Genomic DNA, 16730 nt, shown 5'->3' with positions numbered 1-16730 from the left:
GGGGTTACAGAGAAGGAAGATTCTTAGATGGCTTGCAAATTCTAAAAGGAAAACAAGTTTTTTGGATAGGAATAAGAAATGGAGTTATGAACATGTATTTAAGGCCTGAGTAGATTTTCAGGATCTGCAATATGGATGTAGAAATACACGGTACAGAGGTTACAGCTTAGCCATAGAGGGGACGGAGAAAGTGAGCATTTAAAATAAGTACTCTTTTTTAACCTCTTTAAAAAAAAAATACATAAAACACACAGCTGGATGAAATTTGACATATATTTGCTCCTGCGTAACTACCACGCTGACACATAGCAGTTCCAAAACCCCAGAAGACTGCTTTGTGTGCCCTCCTAGTTACTATCATCCCTCAAAGGTAACCAATATTCTGATTTCTGTCATTACAGAATAGTCTTGCTTGTTCCTGAACTTTGTAAAAATTAATTCATACAGTATATATTCTTTTGTGTCTGGCTCAACATTATGTCTGTAAGATTCATCTATGTTTGTGGGTATAGCAATTTGTTCTTTTCCATTGCTGGGTAGTTTGAATAATCTATGTAGTTTGAATAATATGGATGCATTTTATGTATCCATTCTTTCATTGACTACCTCTCTCATACAACCAAAACATATTTGGGTTGTATATTAGTCATGGTTCTCCAGAGAAACAGAGCCAATTATATATGTTATATATAACCAATTATATATATGTATGAGAGAGAGAGAGGAGGGTTTATTTATTTATTTATTTATTTATTTATTTATTTATTTATTTTTAAGGAATTGACTACATGTGGGGACTGGCAAGTACAAAAGTCCTACTGCTCTGTAGAGCAGCAGGCTGGAAACTCAGGCAGAGTTTCTATGTCACAGTCTTAAGGCAGAATTCCTTCTTCTCTGGGAAACCTCAGTTTTTGCTTTTAAGGCCTTCAACAGATTGGATGAGGCCATTATGGATAATTCCTCTTACCTAAAGTTAGTTGATTGTAAAGGTTAATCACATCTACAAAATATTTCACAATAACATCCAGACTAATATTTGGCCAACCAACTAGGCACCATTGCCTAGCCAAGTATACACAAAATTAACCATCGCAGGTTGCTTCCAGTGTTTCACTATTTCCAGTTTTTACTACTATAAACATTCTTGTACTTGTCCTTTAGTGAAAAGAAGCACCCTTTTCCATTGGTTAAATATGAAAGCAAACTTGCTGGGTGACAGGGATATATGTGTTTAGCCTTAGAAGATACTACTGAAGTTCCAAAGAGGTCGTAGCAATTTGTATCCCCTCCAGCAATGTGTAAGAGTTCCAGCTTAGCTGGGCGCGGTAGGATTATGCCTGTAATCCCAGCGCTTTGTGAGACTGAGGTGGGCGGATCACCTGAGGTCAGAAGTTTGAGACCAGCCTGGCCAACATAGTAAAACCCCTTCTCCACTAAAATACAAACATTAGCCAGGTGTGGTGGCACATGCCTGTAGTCCCAGCTACTCAGGAGGCTGAGGCATGAGAATCTCTTGACCCTGGGAGGTTGCAGTAAGCCAAGGTTGCACCACTGCACTCCAGCATACATGACACAGCAAGACTCTGCCTCCAAAAAAAAGAGTTCCAGCTTACAGCAAATACTGTTTTTATCTACTTTTTAATTTTTATATAATTTCACACTTTTACAGAAAAGTTGCAGAAACAGTATATTCTTTACCAGATTCACTAATTGCTATAATTTTGCCCCATTGGATCTATCGTCTATCAATCCATATATGTGCATACATATATTTTTTTCTGAACTATTTATGCCCCCTTTATCCATAAATATGTCAGTATTTCCTAAGACCAAGGATTTTTTTTATTTTAAAAACACTTTATTTAATAAAAGTTAAATATACAAAACTGAAATAATACACATCCTAAAAATTACCTTCTTCCATTAATAGGAAGACCCTTTTCTATGCATGTATCTGGCTTAAACTCAACTCAGGATAATTGTGATGTTCATTTACACCAACAAATGCAGGCAACTTGATCTAATTAACAAAAATTACAAACAACTAAATGAACATAATATACAGGGAAATTATGGTCAGATTAATGCACAAGAAATACAAGAATTTTTTAATGATGAAACAGTACTCTTGTTCATTAATTTAGCCTTGTGTTTTTACAAAAATAGTATCTACACTGTATACAGGGCTATACAGCAGCTTTTTGTTCTCCCATATAAACATTACACATCCAAAACATGGTACCACTGCCGTAAATGAAAAAAACAAAAAACAGGAAAAAAGCAAACATACAAAACACAAAAACACCTTAGAAAAGGGAGCTCATTCTAAGGTTTCTTACATAGAACTAAGAGTACATAAAAATAAAACAGATCAATTTTAGAGATGGCCTGATAGGCCTACGAAACAAGTTTTTCAGGAAAAACCTCAAAACAAACTTTGCCATATACAAGTTAACTTATCTTTAGGCTTAACTGAACAACAGCCAAGTTTTAAAGTTGAAAATAAGAAAAATGAAAGGATCTGTTTAGCAGGTTGGTGTTTTTGTCTTGGTGTTCCAATGAATTGCTAGAGTATGTGTCAAGTTCAAAGCATCTGAAAATGTCAAGTTACAGCTTACAAAAAGTACATACCATAGGTTAAGTAGGCGCCTGATATTAGGAAGATGAATAATTCATCTAAATGCTGTATGAAACAGCATCTACAAAAGTTGCTTTATTCAACAAACTTTGAGGGAACCGTGGTACTGATAGCGAGAAAAGTTAAACAAATAGCAGTTATCAAATGCAATTTCTTCACGTTTCATTCTAGTGAAGTCAACCAATGACGACAATGGTATCTTGCTTACTCATCTAACAAATAATTTACCTTTAGAAAAATATGAGGATAAAAAGGTAAAGGTAAAGCCCTGCAGAGATGAAATCCAACAGTTTTTCTGATTATTGAGGCATCAAATGGCTGACATTATATGTAGAGGTATCTTGATATTGTGTCATAGGTTTATCGGCAATTCCACAAGTTCCTACCCCAACTTTGCCAGTCACACTCTCAGGTGAAGCAAAAATACTCCTCTTTACCTGGCCTTTTTTGCTTTTGGAATAGGCTCTGTTGTTGAATTGTTGCCATTTCACTTTCTGGTCCTCTTTTCCCTGCTCAAGATCTTTTATTCTCTGAGCTTTTTTGAAAGCCTTCTTCTTTTTATATTCATGCTGCTGGGCAATCATTTCTTTTTTTTGACATGGGTTTGTTACCACTGTCCTCCTTTGCCTTCCTTCCTTCTTCTACAGGCTTGAGGTTCAACAGTGAAGTCACTTCAGCATTGCCATAACCAGCAAAAGTGATTGCAGCAGTGCCATTTTCTTCATCTATCTCTTTAATCTCCGCTTCATAACACTATCCATCTTCACTCCGGATTGCCATACACTTGTCTCCTACTTTCCATGAATGAGTAGGTTGAGTAGAAGCAAAACTGTCTGAACTTGCAAGCATCTCAGAAGGTTGAGTTGACAGAAGGTCTTTGGTTAGTTCTATAACTTCTTGTAAATCTTTCTTCAGTTTTAGCAAATCTTCATTTTCTCCATTTCCAGATAATGCAGCTTCAACTTGCTGGAGCTGAGCTTTGTAGCTTGCCAGCTGCTTTGCTAAATCCTCTGACATCTTGTGTGGGGCTGGGGGCGGGGCGGTGGGAAGGGGTCAGGGCAAATGAGCCCAGTGGTAGTGGCGGCTGCAGCAGCAGCAGTGGCAGGAAAATCTCCGCAACAACAAAAAGGCGACTCGGTCTGAAAAGGCAGGATTTTCTCTTACGTAACCCCAACATGTGTATGGAAATCAGGGAATTTGTAACATTGATACGAAATGCTTATCTGAGCTATAGTTTATATTTAAATTTCACCAATTGCTCCAATAATGTCCTTCATAGCTGTTTTTTTTTCTGATCCAGCATCTAATTAATGATCACACTTTGCATTTACTGTTCATATCTCTTAAGTTTTCTTTCATTTAGATCAGGTTCTCAGCCTTCCCTTACCTTTCATGAATTTGATATTTTTGTTTTTAGATTACAGGCCAGTTGTTAGGTAGTATGCCCTTCAGTTTGGTTTGTTTGATGCTGCCTCATAATTAGGTTAAGGTTATACAGTTTTGGCAGGTGTACCATAGAAATGATATGGAGTCCTTTTCAAGGCAGTGAGGTCAATGCATCTCTTTATTGGTATTGTTAACTGTGGTTAAATGGTTATGGTTGTGTTCATCAGATTAACTCACCGTGGAGTTACTAATTTTCCCTTTGTAATCAACAAGTTATTTTCATGGAGGTGCTCGGAATCTTTGTACATATACTCTTCTTTATCAAACTTCTACCCACTAGTGTTAGCATCCATTGATAATTCTTGTCTAAATCATGGTTGCACAAAGATGATATTCTGACTTCATCATTTCTACTATGAGAGAGCTATCCTTTCTCCTTCATTTATTTATATTTGTATGAACTCATAGATTATTTTATTCTACGGCTATTCTATAGTGATATTACCACTGTAATATTGTCATATAATACCACTGTAATGATAATAAAGAATTACCATTATTTATTCTGATGTTCAAATAGTCCCAGATTTGGCCAATGGGGGTCCCTTCTGATTCCTGTGTTCTTTTTTCATATCTCCATTTTTTAAAAAGCACTTCCTTGCTTTCTGGCACAATATGATATTCTAAGCTTATCTTGTACTTTCTCCCTCTCAGCCCTAGAATTAGCCATTTCTCCAAGGAGCCCTAGTTTTGTTTTTTTTTTTCAGTACAAAATGGTATTTAGAAACCAAGATTCGAGTGCCAGGTGTACTCAATGCTACCATAGTGTCCACTTCTAAGCCCTTTAGCCCACAGAGCTAAGAAATATACATATCTTAATTTCTACATCTGTATACACATGCACACACACACACAAAATCATGGATTCATATAGATACCTCTAGTTCCAACTCGACACCACAAAATTCATTTTAGTCCTCCCTTTCTCCATATTTATAACTCTCTCCAACAGCAAGAACTAGCTTCCAATATTCTCAGTACATTTACTCATTTGCCCAACTCTACAGCACACAAAAGGTATTTCAGAACCGCTAACCCATATCACTACAGAAAAAAATCCTTCTAACTAGAATTAAATATTTGTTGGGCTTGTTTGTTTGGTTTTATCCTCCCTTCAGCATCTTAATATTATTTGTTTGCAATAGAGTTAATTAAAATAGAGCTAAGTTCATTTCTTTTTTTCATGTCAGGTAACGTGCTGATGTCTTAAGGTTTGCAGGAGGCACATCTCACATGTGTGTGAAAACCCAGTCATCAAGATGATGAGCTACAAAAGGATGCATTGGTTTCTATTTGTATTCCATTTTAAGTTTCTTCCCCCTTCTCATCCTTGTTGGCTTTTTTTTTTTTTTTTTTTTTTTAATGGAGCTTGTGAATTTTGTGGATGGGCTTCACCGGGTCTGTAAACCCCCGGGAGTTTTATGCAAAATATTGAATATGTCTGCATTTGGAGGAAGGGGAGAGAATCCATAACTTCATAAGATTCTTAAAATGGTCTTTAACCTCACAATTTAGGAGAGCAATAGAGAAGAGCAGGAATCCAGGGACCTCTAAGAGGCTTCCTACTAGTGGGGTAGGAAGTTCTGCCAGACTGTGAGTCTCTCAGGACAGACAGGATCTTCTTTATCTTATATCTCCACTGCTGAGCATAAACATAAACGCAGAGGGAACAGACACCAAAGGAAAATAAAAGAGAAATGTGGGAGCAAATCTGTACCTTGAAGCCCACTCAGGATTGCTCTTTCTTTCTAAGCATTTCCCCACCAGTGACATCAGCTCAGGCATCTTAGATTCTGGGCCTCCCAGGGCATGCCTAGAATCACACCATGGTGGGGACACAGCCTGGGCATCTGTCTATAGGTGTACATAGAAAAATAAACTAGGCTGGGCACGGTGTCTCATGCCTGTAATCCCAGCATTTTGGGAGGCCGAGGCAGGTGGATCACAATGTCAGGAGCTCAAGACAAGCTTAGCCAAGACCTGTCTCTACTAAAAATGTAAAAAAATTAGCTGGGCGTGGTGGTGGGTGCCTGTAATTCCAGCTGCTGAGGAGGCTGAGGCGGAGAATTGCTTGAACCTCAGAGGGGGAGTTGCAGTGAGCCGAGATCACGCCACCACACTCCAGCTAGGGCACAGAGCAAGACTCCGTCTCAAAAAAAAAAAAGAAAAAAAAAGAAAAGGAAAGAAAAGAAAAATAAACTAGGCTGGGCGTGCAGTGGCTCACACCTGTAATCCCAGCACTTTGGGAGGCCGAGGCGGGCGGAGCCCCTGAGGTTGGGAGTTTGAGACCAGCCTGACCAATGTAGTAAAACTCGGTCCCTACTAAAACTACAAAAATTAGCCAGGTGTGGTGGCATGCACCTGTAATCCCAGCTACTTGGGAGGCTGAGGCTGGAGAATCTCTTGAACCTGGGAGGCAGAGGTTGCAGTGAGCTGAGATCATGCCACTGCACTCCAGGCTGGGCGACAGAGTAAGACTCTGCCTGAGAGAGAGAGAGAGAGAGAGAGAGAGAGAGAGAGAGAGAGAGAGAGAGAGAGAGAGAGAGAAAGAAGGAAGGAAGGAAGGAAGGAAGGAAGGAAGGAAGGAAGGAAGGAAGGAAGGAAGGAAGGAAAGAAAGAAGAAAGAAAGAAAGAAACAAACAAACAAACTAGAAGAAAAACCCCAGTTCGTTGCAGAGATACTGACCCAATGCTCTGATTTACTCCCTGCATAGGTTTCTTTTGGCTGCAAGGCCCCTGCCAAATTGGAGAACAAGAGCAATTATACCTGAATAGAAAAGCCAGGAGTCATGAAGAATTAGTCCCCTGCAGGCACTAACTGAAAGCTTTCCCTGGGTATGGTGGGAGGTAGGGATCCCCACTGACATCTAAAACAAGATGTTTCATTGAAGGGTGGCACTGCTCCTCAGGGAGCTTCTGCTGCTAGAGAGGGGCCTAGGAAGGCAAACAATAAGGTGAGGGACTCTTGGTCAAGGACTATTCTCCCTGGATTGCATCCTTTAGATAGTACGTTCCACTAAGCACAGGCAAAGACAGAAGAAGATGCAGTCCCTGCCACAGGGCTGAAAGAATGTTTAGAAAATCAAGTGCGAGCAAAAGCCAAATTGTACAACACATACCAAGCCCACACTAGCTGAGTGATCTGTGGGGTGGGGTAAATCAGAGGAAGCTCCGAGAGGAAGCAGGGGTATGAACTTTGAAGAAGAGTTGAGCCTGAAAAAAGAGAGATGAGACAAGGGCATTCCATCTGGCAGTGATGGCTCAAGGAAGAAGCAGAGGTATGGAGAAGAGGCGGCTTGACCCTGAGAGCAGACAAGGGAGGTTTTGCTTCAAAGAACCATTTGGAGGGGGCTGGAGTCCTGTGCCTGTAAGATGCATTGTTCTTCAGGAGGAACAATGTGGTAAAAACAGTGTTTGAGGAAGAGACCGTGTGTGGGGCTGGCTTGAGGAGTAAGGAGGATGGCAAGGAGTTACTGACGTCCCCTAGGACCAGGGATGGAAAAATTTACCTGGCTGGACAGGTGACTGTGGGACCACGTATTAATTCTGTCTGCTAACAGATGAATGAAAGATGAAAGTAAGAATTTACACTTTATAATATTCTGTGCACTTATATTGCATTTTCACATGTAGCATTTTTATAAGCAACAACTGAATTGTAATTCTTGCACATCTATTATGCGCTGATCTTTGTGAGTAGCTGCTCAGGTGAGCCTCACCACCACCCACGCGGGAAACATAAAGGAAGCCATGCACTATCACTTGATACTGTGTGTTCTAAATTTGCTCAAATGTGAGTCTCATGAGAACCCTATGAGTCAGATGTGGCAGGAATTCTTATTCCTGTTTTATAGATGAGAAAAGTGATGTTGAGAAAGGTTAAGGCACTTGCTCACAGTCATATAGCCAAGGACTGTCAGCAGGCCCTTTTGGACTCATACTAAGATCTTAATAGCTTACTTCCACTTTGACTTCACATGCACAGTGTTAACAGTGACCTCCATGTTTTTGTAACGCCATTTTGGCCTAGGTCTGCTGCTCACTTGAGCTAAACACTCTCAATTCCTGGCATTGATTTACCAAAGGTTAGTAATTCAGCTTGTTGAGGGTCTGAAGGTCACATTATTTCTTCATGCCAGGGCTGGGTCTCAGGAAAGCAAACAAAATGCTGATGGTCACTTGGAATTGAGCAAGCAAGGAGGCTATCCCCGGGGAGATGTCTTCCTCAGCCCTGTCTGCCACATACTCCTGCCAGCCGCTGGGAATCTGCTTCCACTGCCCAGCCGCCTCCAGCCATCAGCCTACTGTCAGAATCCAAGCACCAAGGGCTTCTTTCCCTTTTCCTCAAACCTTCCCTTATCCAGGATGATGAGCTGCTGCTTTCCATTTTTCTAGCCCACACATTACGTGGCCAAGATGGTTCTTGCAGGTCTCACCTCCAGGACGTGAGAACTTAAGGCTAAATCCTGATATTCCTGCTTTATCTTCTGCCCAGCTCACTTTATTCTAAGACTGCTTTCCACAAATCTCAGAGGTGGCTACAACACAGTGCTGGGGTGGGGTGAGTGCAAGGCCCATACACGGCTCCAGAGGAGGCTAGTGGGAGCCGGAAGGCAGCCAAGGATACGGGGGAAATGAACGCTGCTTCTTAGCTTCCAGCAAAGATCAGACACTGTATCTGTTCATATCACATTAATGGCTTGACAAGGCTTCTACCTAAGAACAGGACATCAAAACAGGCTCTGGAGCAAGGAATCAGATTAGGGACTTGGGTCAATGTCATGTCTCACAGGTGTTCTCACACGGATGACTACATCCTTCCCTGGGTCCTTGCAGGGTAAGCACATCCCCTCGAAATAGCAGCAGCTCTAAACATGAAATTCTTCCTGGAGGATTTTCTTACTCTTGAGTTCTATTCTACCAAATTTTTTGAGCACTTACTGTCAGGCATTCAGAATGTGAGCAATGACAATAAATAACCTACACTTTTGCACTTACAATATGCTGGGCCCCATTGATTCTCAAAACAGCCCTGGGAGTTAGCTATAAAAATGCCCCCATCTTACAGATGAGGAAGCTGAGACTCAGAAAGGCAAAAAACAGGACTGAACTCACCCAGCAAGAACATGACAGAACCAGCGTTCCAACCCAGAATTCCAAAGGGAGTGTGGCTTGCCAGTGCCCCGCAGGGTCCCTAAGAAGTGAGAAGCAGTCCCGCCTGCAGAAGCCCATGTGCCAGGGGTGAGACTGATTTGTAAAGAGATCATGAGACATAAGTGCTCTAATAGAGGCACGAGGAAAGTTGTTTCCATTCTCTTTCTGCCTGTTCCTGGAGCGGTGCTCGTGGGACGGGACCCAGGACCTTTGGAAATGTAAAGTGTAATAGTAAGGTTTCTGTGATTGGTCACTTCTTTGCTAGCGGTCAGAGCGTCAGGAGGCCAGCGAGGAGTGGCCAGCTTGGAGGGTCCTTGTGCTTACATGACAGCCCAGGGCTGTCACATCCCTTGTGTCGTGTGATCCCATCCTGCTGCACTTGCTGTTCCCTCTGTGAGGAACATAAGGAACGATTTTCCCCAGATACCACCTGGCTCACTCTCTTTATCTTTTATGTATTTTATTTTTAGACAGATATATTTTTTGAGACAAGGTCTCACTCTGTTGCCCAGGCTAGAGTGCAGTGGCACAATCTTGGCTCACTGCAACCTCCACCTCCCGAGTTCAAGCAGTTCTCATGCCTCAGCCCCCTGAGTAGCTGGGACTACGGGTGCGCACCACCATGTCTGGCTAATTTTTGCATTCTTTGTAGAGACAGGGTTTCGCCATGTTAGGCAGGCCGGTCTCGAACTCCTGACCTTGAGTGATCCACCCGCCTCCCAAAGTGCTGAGATTACAGGCAAGAGCCACTGCACCTGGTCTATTTATACTTTTTTTTTTTTTTTTTTTTTTTTTTTTTTTTTTTTTTTTTTAGACAGCGTCTCACTCTGTCACACAGGCTGGAGTGTAGTGGCCTGATCTGGGCTCACTGCAGCCTCCACCTGTTGGGTTCAAGCAATTCTCCTGCCTCAGCCTCCCGAGTAGCTGAGATTACAGGTGTGTGCCACCACGCCTGGCTAATTTTTGTATTTTTAGTAGAGGTGGGTTTCAGCATGTTGGTTAGGCTGATCTCAAACTCCTGACCTCATGATCCACCTTCCTTGGCCTCCCAAAGTGCTGGGATTATAGGTGTGAGCCACCGTGGCCAGCCTATACATATTTTTTGAGAAAGGGTGTTGCTTTGTCACCTAGGCTGGAGCACAATGATGAAATCACAGGTCACTGCAGCCTCGACTGCCCTGGCTCAAGTGATCCTCCTACCTCAGCCTCCCAAGTAGCTGGGACTACAGGTGCAAACATCATGCCCAGCTACTTTTTTAAAAAATGTTTTGTAGAATTGAGGTCTCCTTATGTTGCCCAGGCTGGTCTCAAGCTCCTAGACTTAAGTGATCTTCCTGCCTTGGTCTCCCAAAGTGCTGGGATTACAGGCATGAGCTACTGAGCTTGGCCTGGCTCATTCGCTCACTTCTTCCTGGTCTTGGTTTCAGTCTCACCTCCCCAGAGAGATTTTCCCCAAATTCCTTATCTAAAATAGCCTCCCCTACCCTACTATCCCTTTCACTCCGCTTTATTTCTCTTATTGCACTTACCACTGTCTGAAGTTTTTTTCTATCATCCATCTCTCCCAAATGAGCACTGGGGCTCTTTTTCTCTCTTGGTCACTGCTTTATCCCCAGTACCGAGAACAAGATCTGAAACACAATAGGCACTTAATAAGTAATTTGTTGAGCAAGTAAATCAACTTAAGCCTTAAAACAATGCTGCAAGGTAGGTGTCATTAAAATTGTGAAGCTCATGGCCATTTGGTAAGGAAGGAAGCAGGCCTAGAGTCATGTGGCAGGTCCAGGTCCCACAGTGCACACCCATCAGCCCGGGTACATGCCCGGGTCCCCCTTTTTCCCACCGGTCTCTTTGCCCAACACTGTATTCCTCTCCTCCCATGACTCAAATACTCCATAGTTCTGTGGTCCAGAGACTTAGTTCATTGTAGAAAGGAAAGAAACCCAACAATACCCGGGAGAGCCATTTATAATCTCTGGGCAGGGCAGGGTCATGTCCTCTGATGCACGACACAGCATCAGTGTCACCAGCTCTTCGAGGACCTCCCTGCCAGTTGCTGCCTGGTGTCCAGTTGCAGTGCAGTGGGCTGAACCCAGATTACCCTCCAGGTGGCAAGAGCAGCTCAGCCTCATGCTTTGCAATGAATACCTGCTTCCCCCTACCCCTTCAGGCCTTTCATGGGGATTCCTGGAAGAGCGTGCCAGAATGCCTGTCTTATAGACTAATGCAGAGTGAAAGAAATCGCAGATGCACACCCTGTGGGGGCAGCAGGCTGCTCCCAGCACTGCAAAGATGGAGTACTGGGTAAAGACCCCCTCCTGGGTTCCTTCCCACGTAAGTGTTCAGGGTTGTGCTTGGCAGAGGCCACACAGAGGAAATAGTAAGGAAGGGGACAAGAGTACAGGACTGCAGGGGTGTGTGAGTGTGTTGAGGGAAGGCTCAGAGCTCACTCATTCACTCAAACAAGCAAACAAACATGGGCTCTCAGAATGGAAATAAATATCAAAGCAGTTGGGAGATGTGGGCTTGTGTCAAAGTCCACCTCTTATAAAAGGTATGGTGTGACTTAGGGGTTACTTCCTTTGTTAAATGGGGATAATAAAATAACATCTACTCAGCTGGTTTAAGAGTCAAATCCAGGTTGGGTGTGGTGGCTCACACCTGTAATCCCAGCACTTTGGGAGGCCGAGGTGGGTGAATTACTTGAGGCCAGGGGTTTGAGACCAGCCTGGCCAACATGTTGAAACACTGTTTCTACTAAAAATACAAAGATTAGCCAGGCATAGTGGTGAATGCCTGCAGTCCCAGCTACTTGGGAGGCTGAGGCAGGAGAATCACTTGAATCCGGGAAGTGAAGGTTGCAGTGAGCCGACATTGTGCCACTGCACTCCAGCCTGGGCGACAGAGTGAGACTCCATCTCAAAAAAAGAAGAAAAAAAAAGAGAATATACAAAATAATAACAGTGATTATAAGTAGTGAAACTACAGATTTTTATTTTCTTCTTTAGCTTTTTACATTTTGATTATATTAGTTATAATTTCTATGTATCATTATTCCTTTTTTTTTTTTTTTTTTGAGACAGAGCCTTGCTTTGTCACCCAGGCTGGAGTCTGGAGTGCAGTGGCACAATCGCAACTCACTGCAACCTCCGCTTCCCGTATTCAAATGATTCTCCTGCCTCAGCCTCCCGAGTAGCTGGGACTACAGGCATGCACCACTGTGCCCAGCGAATATTTTTATTTTTTTTTTTAGAGATGGGGTTTAACCATGTCGGTTAGGCTGGTCTCGAACTCCTGACCTCGTGATCAGCCTGTCTCGGCCTCCCAAAGTGCTGGGATTACAGGCGTGAGCCACCACACCCGGCACCTGTATAGCCTCTTTCATCATTTATCCAAAGCACATGTATGTAAATATATATTATATATGCATGTGCCCCCTTACCATAAGGCTGGATTACATGGATTGTACCTGTAGGGCTTCCGATAATTTTTATTATTAATATCATTAGAGTAGTAACCTCAGTCTACACTTGAACTTTATCATTGCTCTGGAAAAGTAAGAAGTTTTGGAAACTTATTGTTAATAACTCCTCTGTCCTTCAGTTTAAGAAATATAGGCGGGGCGCGGTGGCTTACACTGTAATCCCAGCACTTTGGGAGGCCGAGGTGGGCGGATCGTGAGGTCAGGAGATCAAAACTATCCTGGCTAACATGGTGAAACCCCATCTCTACTAAACATACAAAAAATTAGCCAGGCCTGGTGGCGGGTGCCTGTAGTCCCCCCTACTCGGGAGGCTGAGGCAGGAGAATGGCATGAACCCGGGAGGTGGAGCTTGCAGTGGGCTGAGATTGCGTCACTGCACTCCAGCCTGGGTGACAGAGCAAGACTCCATCTCAAAAAAAAAAAAAAAAAGAAAAGAGATATGTAGTTATCTGCAACATGGCACACTGGGAAAAAGGAGATCGGCACTCTTTTCCTGTTTGCCAATAAAGAGCTGCAAATACTCTGGCGAGAAGCCTCCACATCTCAGTTTCCCCATCTGTGAAATGAGGTAATAGCCCATCCCTTGAGGCTCAGATGAGATCATGCATGGGAATGTATCTAGAAAAAGCACCAATCACCCACAGATGGTAGGAAATACTGTTGTATCCACCTCCATATAGGTAGGAGCAGCCAGGGATTAATCCCATCCCATTTAGCAAGTTCTAACAAGCTAAGGCAAAGGCTACCCTGAGAGAGTGTGCTAGTTTCTAAGATGCTAACATACACTTCCCCTTGCCTCCAGCACTTAGTCACGGGTCATTCCCATCTAAACCAGAGCTAAAGTGGCCCGCGACGTGGTTTACACTTATTTCAAGAGTTGGGGAAAATGGTATAACTCCCAGATCAAAAGTCTCATCCCTGAGGAGTCAGAGCCACGGCCTCTCTAGGCCATCTGTTCCTGTTTTCTCAGAGTGAGTTCTGGCTTCTTCTGCAGCTGGGTCGAGAAGAAGCTTGTTGGCTGGGCACAGAGGCTCATGCCTGCAGTCCCAGTACTTTGGGAGGCCGAGGCAAGTGCATCACTTGAGCTGAGGAGTTCCAGACTAGCCTGGGCAACATAAAATACAAAAAATACATAAAAATAGCGAGGCATTGCCATAGCACATGCCTGTAGTCCCAGCTACTCAGGAGGCTGAGGTGGGAGGATCACTTGGGCCCCAGAGTTCGAGACTGCAGTGAGCTGTGATCATGCATGCCACTGCACTCTAGCCTGAGCAACAGAGCAAGATCTGGTTATCAAAAAAAAAAAAGAGAGAGAAGATAAAAAGAGGCTTATTAAACATGAAGATTCCAAGGGCCCCAGCACAGGGTCAAAGTCCAAAAGGGGTGGGGCTCAGGAATGTGCACAATTAGTAGCTCCCCATCCCAGGGATTCTGATTCACTCAGAAAGCCTGAGAACTTCAGATTCAGTCCAACCTCTGATTTACAACACGGAAAGTGAGGCTCAAGGTTACAAAGCCATGAGTGCCCAAGTCAGAGACACAGAACCAGAACTCAGTTTATTTCTCAAACTCTCTTTCTTTCTGTATCCTTCTTTCTCCTCACCTGCCTTTTCTCCTTCCTCCATCCCTTCCTTCCTTTCTTTCTCTCTTTATCTTCAGAACATAGACTTTTTTTCTTACCACAATACAGTCAGCACAGTTCCAGGTCGTTGGACAGTTCTGCTCCACATGGTTATAATTCAGATGTCTTATTTGTATTTAAATATATTCTAGTTTTTTTTCTTTTAAAGTCATAACTATTAAAAATCTGCAAGGCTGGGCATGGTGGCTCACACCTGTAATCCCAGCACTTTGGGAGGCAGAGGCAGGTGGATCACCTGAGGTCAGGAGTTCACAACCAGCCTGGCGAACATGGTGAAACCCTGTTTCTACTAAAAATACAAAAAATTAGCTGGGCATGGTGGCAGGCGCCTGTAATCCCACCTACTTGGGAGGCTGAGGCAGGAGAATCGCTTGAACCTGGGAGACGGAGGTTGCAGTGAGCTGAGATTGCGCCATTGCACTCCAGCCTGGGCAACAGAGTGAGACTGTCTCAAAAAAAAAAGTCAGCAATGAGGAAAGATAATTTGAAATATAATAATGAGAAGCCATAATTGTTTCATATACCAGCTGAAGCTAAGACATGTCAAGAGAGAAAAAGGTCAGAATGTGAGGGTTCATCGAAAGGAATTTTATTTTATTTTTTATATATATTTGTATATTAATAATATATTAATATATATATTATTTTTGGAGAAAGGGTTTTTCTCTGTCACCAAGGCTGGAATGTAGTGGCGCAATCTCAGCTCACTGCAACCTCTGCCTCCTGGGTTCAAGCCATTCTTGTGCCTCAGCCTCCCGAGTAGCTGGGACTGCAGGCATGCACTACCACACCTGGCTATTTTCTTGTATTTTTTGTAGAGATGGGGTTTCACCATGTTGGTCGGGCTGATTTTGAACTCCTGACCTCAAGTGATCCGCCTGCCTCAGCCTCCCAAAGTGCTGGGATTATAGGCATGAGCCACCCCATCCACCTGGAAAGGAATTTTATTCATTTGTTCATGCATACAGGCGTTCATTTATTCATCAAACTATCACCAAACATCTAGCAGCTGTGGTGCTGTGAATACAACAGCACCTACGCCAGGGCCCTACCTTTGACTGAATTCACAACATCACTCTGGCTGAAAAAACTGAAACCATAAGTTAGTAAGGCATTGCTGGGGCCACAGGGGCCAGTAGCAGCCCCAAGGGAAAGAGAACACGGCCCGCCCCACCATGTTAGCCCATCTGACGGTCACCCTCAGTCTCATCTTCCCTGACATTTGGATCTGCGGTCCAGACATCACATCATGTTTCTATTTGCAGAATGGGCATGTTCTTGCTTCGAAAGTAAAATCCAGAGTGGGGAAGGACGAAGACTTTTCTTCCCTCCCCGAGCCTCATTCCCCAGCATGCTGGGAATACCAGGGAGTTGATACAAGGTATCCTCAACAGACTGCAGGCTGAGTAGGCCATGGAGAGCCAATAAATGTCATCTCTCTGGTCTTTAATAAGGTTTTCAGTGGGTTCTCACTTAGTACTCCTTGAGGAACTTGGAAAATCTGGCTGAGCCAGGCGTGGTGGCTCACGCCTGTAATCCCAGCACTTTGGGAGCCGGAGACGGGCAGATCACAAGGTCAGGAGTTCCAGACCAGCCTGGCCAACATGGTGAAACCCCATCTCTACTAAAAATACAAAAAATTAGCCGGGTGTGATGGCAGGTGCCTGTAATCCCAGCTACTCAGGAGGCTGAGGCAGGAGAATCACTCGAACCTCAGAGGTGGAGCTTGCAGTGAGCCAAGACTGCACCACTGCACTCCAGCCTGGGCAACAGAGCAAGACTCTGTCAAAAACAAACAAACAAAAGATCCAGCTGAGTGTGAAAGTTTTATTAAGCAGGAAGTTGTGAACATTGGTGGTGCCATTTAGCACACCCCAAAATCATTCTTCACATTAATTTGCTTTGTTCTAGGTGGTTTTTTAGCTATCCTCATCTCTTTTCTCATCTCAATGACCCTTTAGAATCATATACTGTCCTTCAAAGGGACTTCTACAGCTTTGAGCAGGGTTGTAAACTGGGACTTGCGTAAAAACTGGGGTCAAGGAAGGTAAAACAAAATGAGTTAAGAAAACAAAGGCCACTTTATGTTCAAACTTAAATGTCTAAAACATAAAACCATTCTTAAATACATGCTAGTTGGGTATGCGGAGAATAAAATTTCCTTTTGAAAACAGACTTTGTCTTCTACGCTCAGTTCATTTGTACACCATAGCCAAGGTGTGGTCTTGGCAAAGGGAACTGCACCGCTAGGCCAGATCAAGGACCAGGAATTGCCTGGTGGGTTCACAGTGGGGAAAAGTCTCGGTGGCCTCTGTCCTCTGACAGTCAGTTCCACAAGCTCACAGCTATCCACTACAAGAGGCAGA

At 43.5% G+C, this 16730-nt stretch overlaps 1 non-coding gene and 1 pseudogene across 1 annotated transcript; both read right to left on the bottom strand.

The window, feature by feature from the left end:
* Window positions 1-2531: 2531 nt before the first annotated feature.
* Window positions 2532-3685, bottom strand: LOC103216372 (survival of motor neuron-related-splicing factor 30 pseudogene; annotated as a pseudogene).
* Window positions 3686-5263: 1578 nt separating this feature from the next.
* LOC119628233 (small nucleolar RNA U13) lies at window positions 5264-5363 on the bottom strand. The gene has a single exon (XR_005244536.1). It is a non-coding gene; the product is annotated as a small nucleolar RNA U13 (small nucleolar RNA).
* Between the last annotated feature and the right edge of the window lie 11367 nt (window positions 5364-16730).

This window comes from Chlorocebus sabaeus, chromosome 9 (genome assembly GCF_047675955.1).
Source record: "Chlorocebus sabaeus isolate Y175 chromosome 9, mChlSab1.0.hap1, whole genome shotgun sequence".
Lineage (NCBI taxonomy): Eukaryota > Metazoa > Chordata > Mammalia > Primates > Cercopithecidae > Chlorocebus > Chlorocebus sabaeus.
The sequence above is the reverse complement of the archived record's forward strand: the minus strand, read 5'-3'. Positions and strand labels throughout refer to the sequence as shown.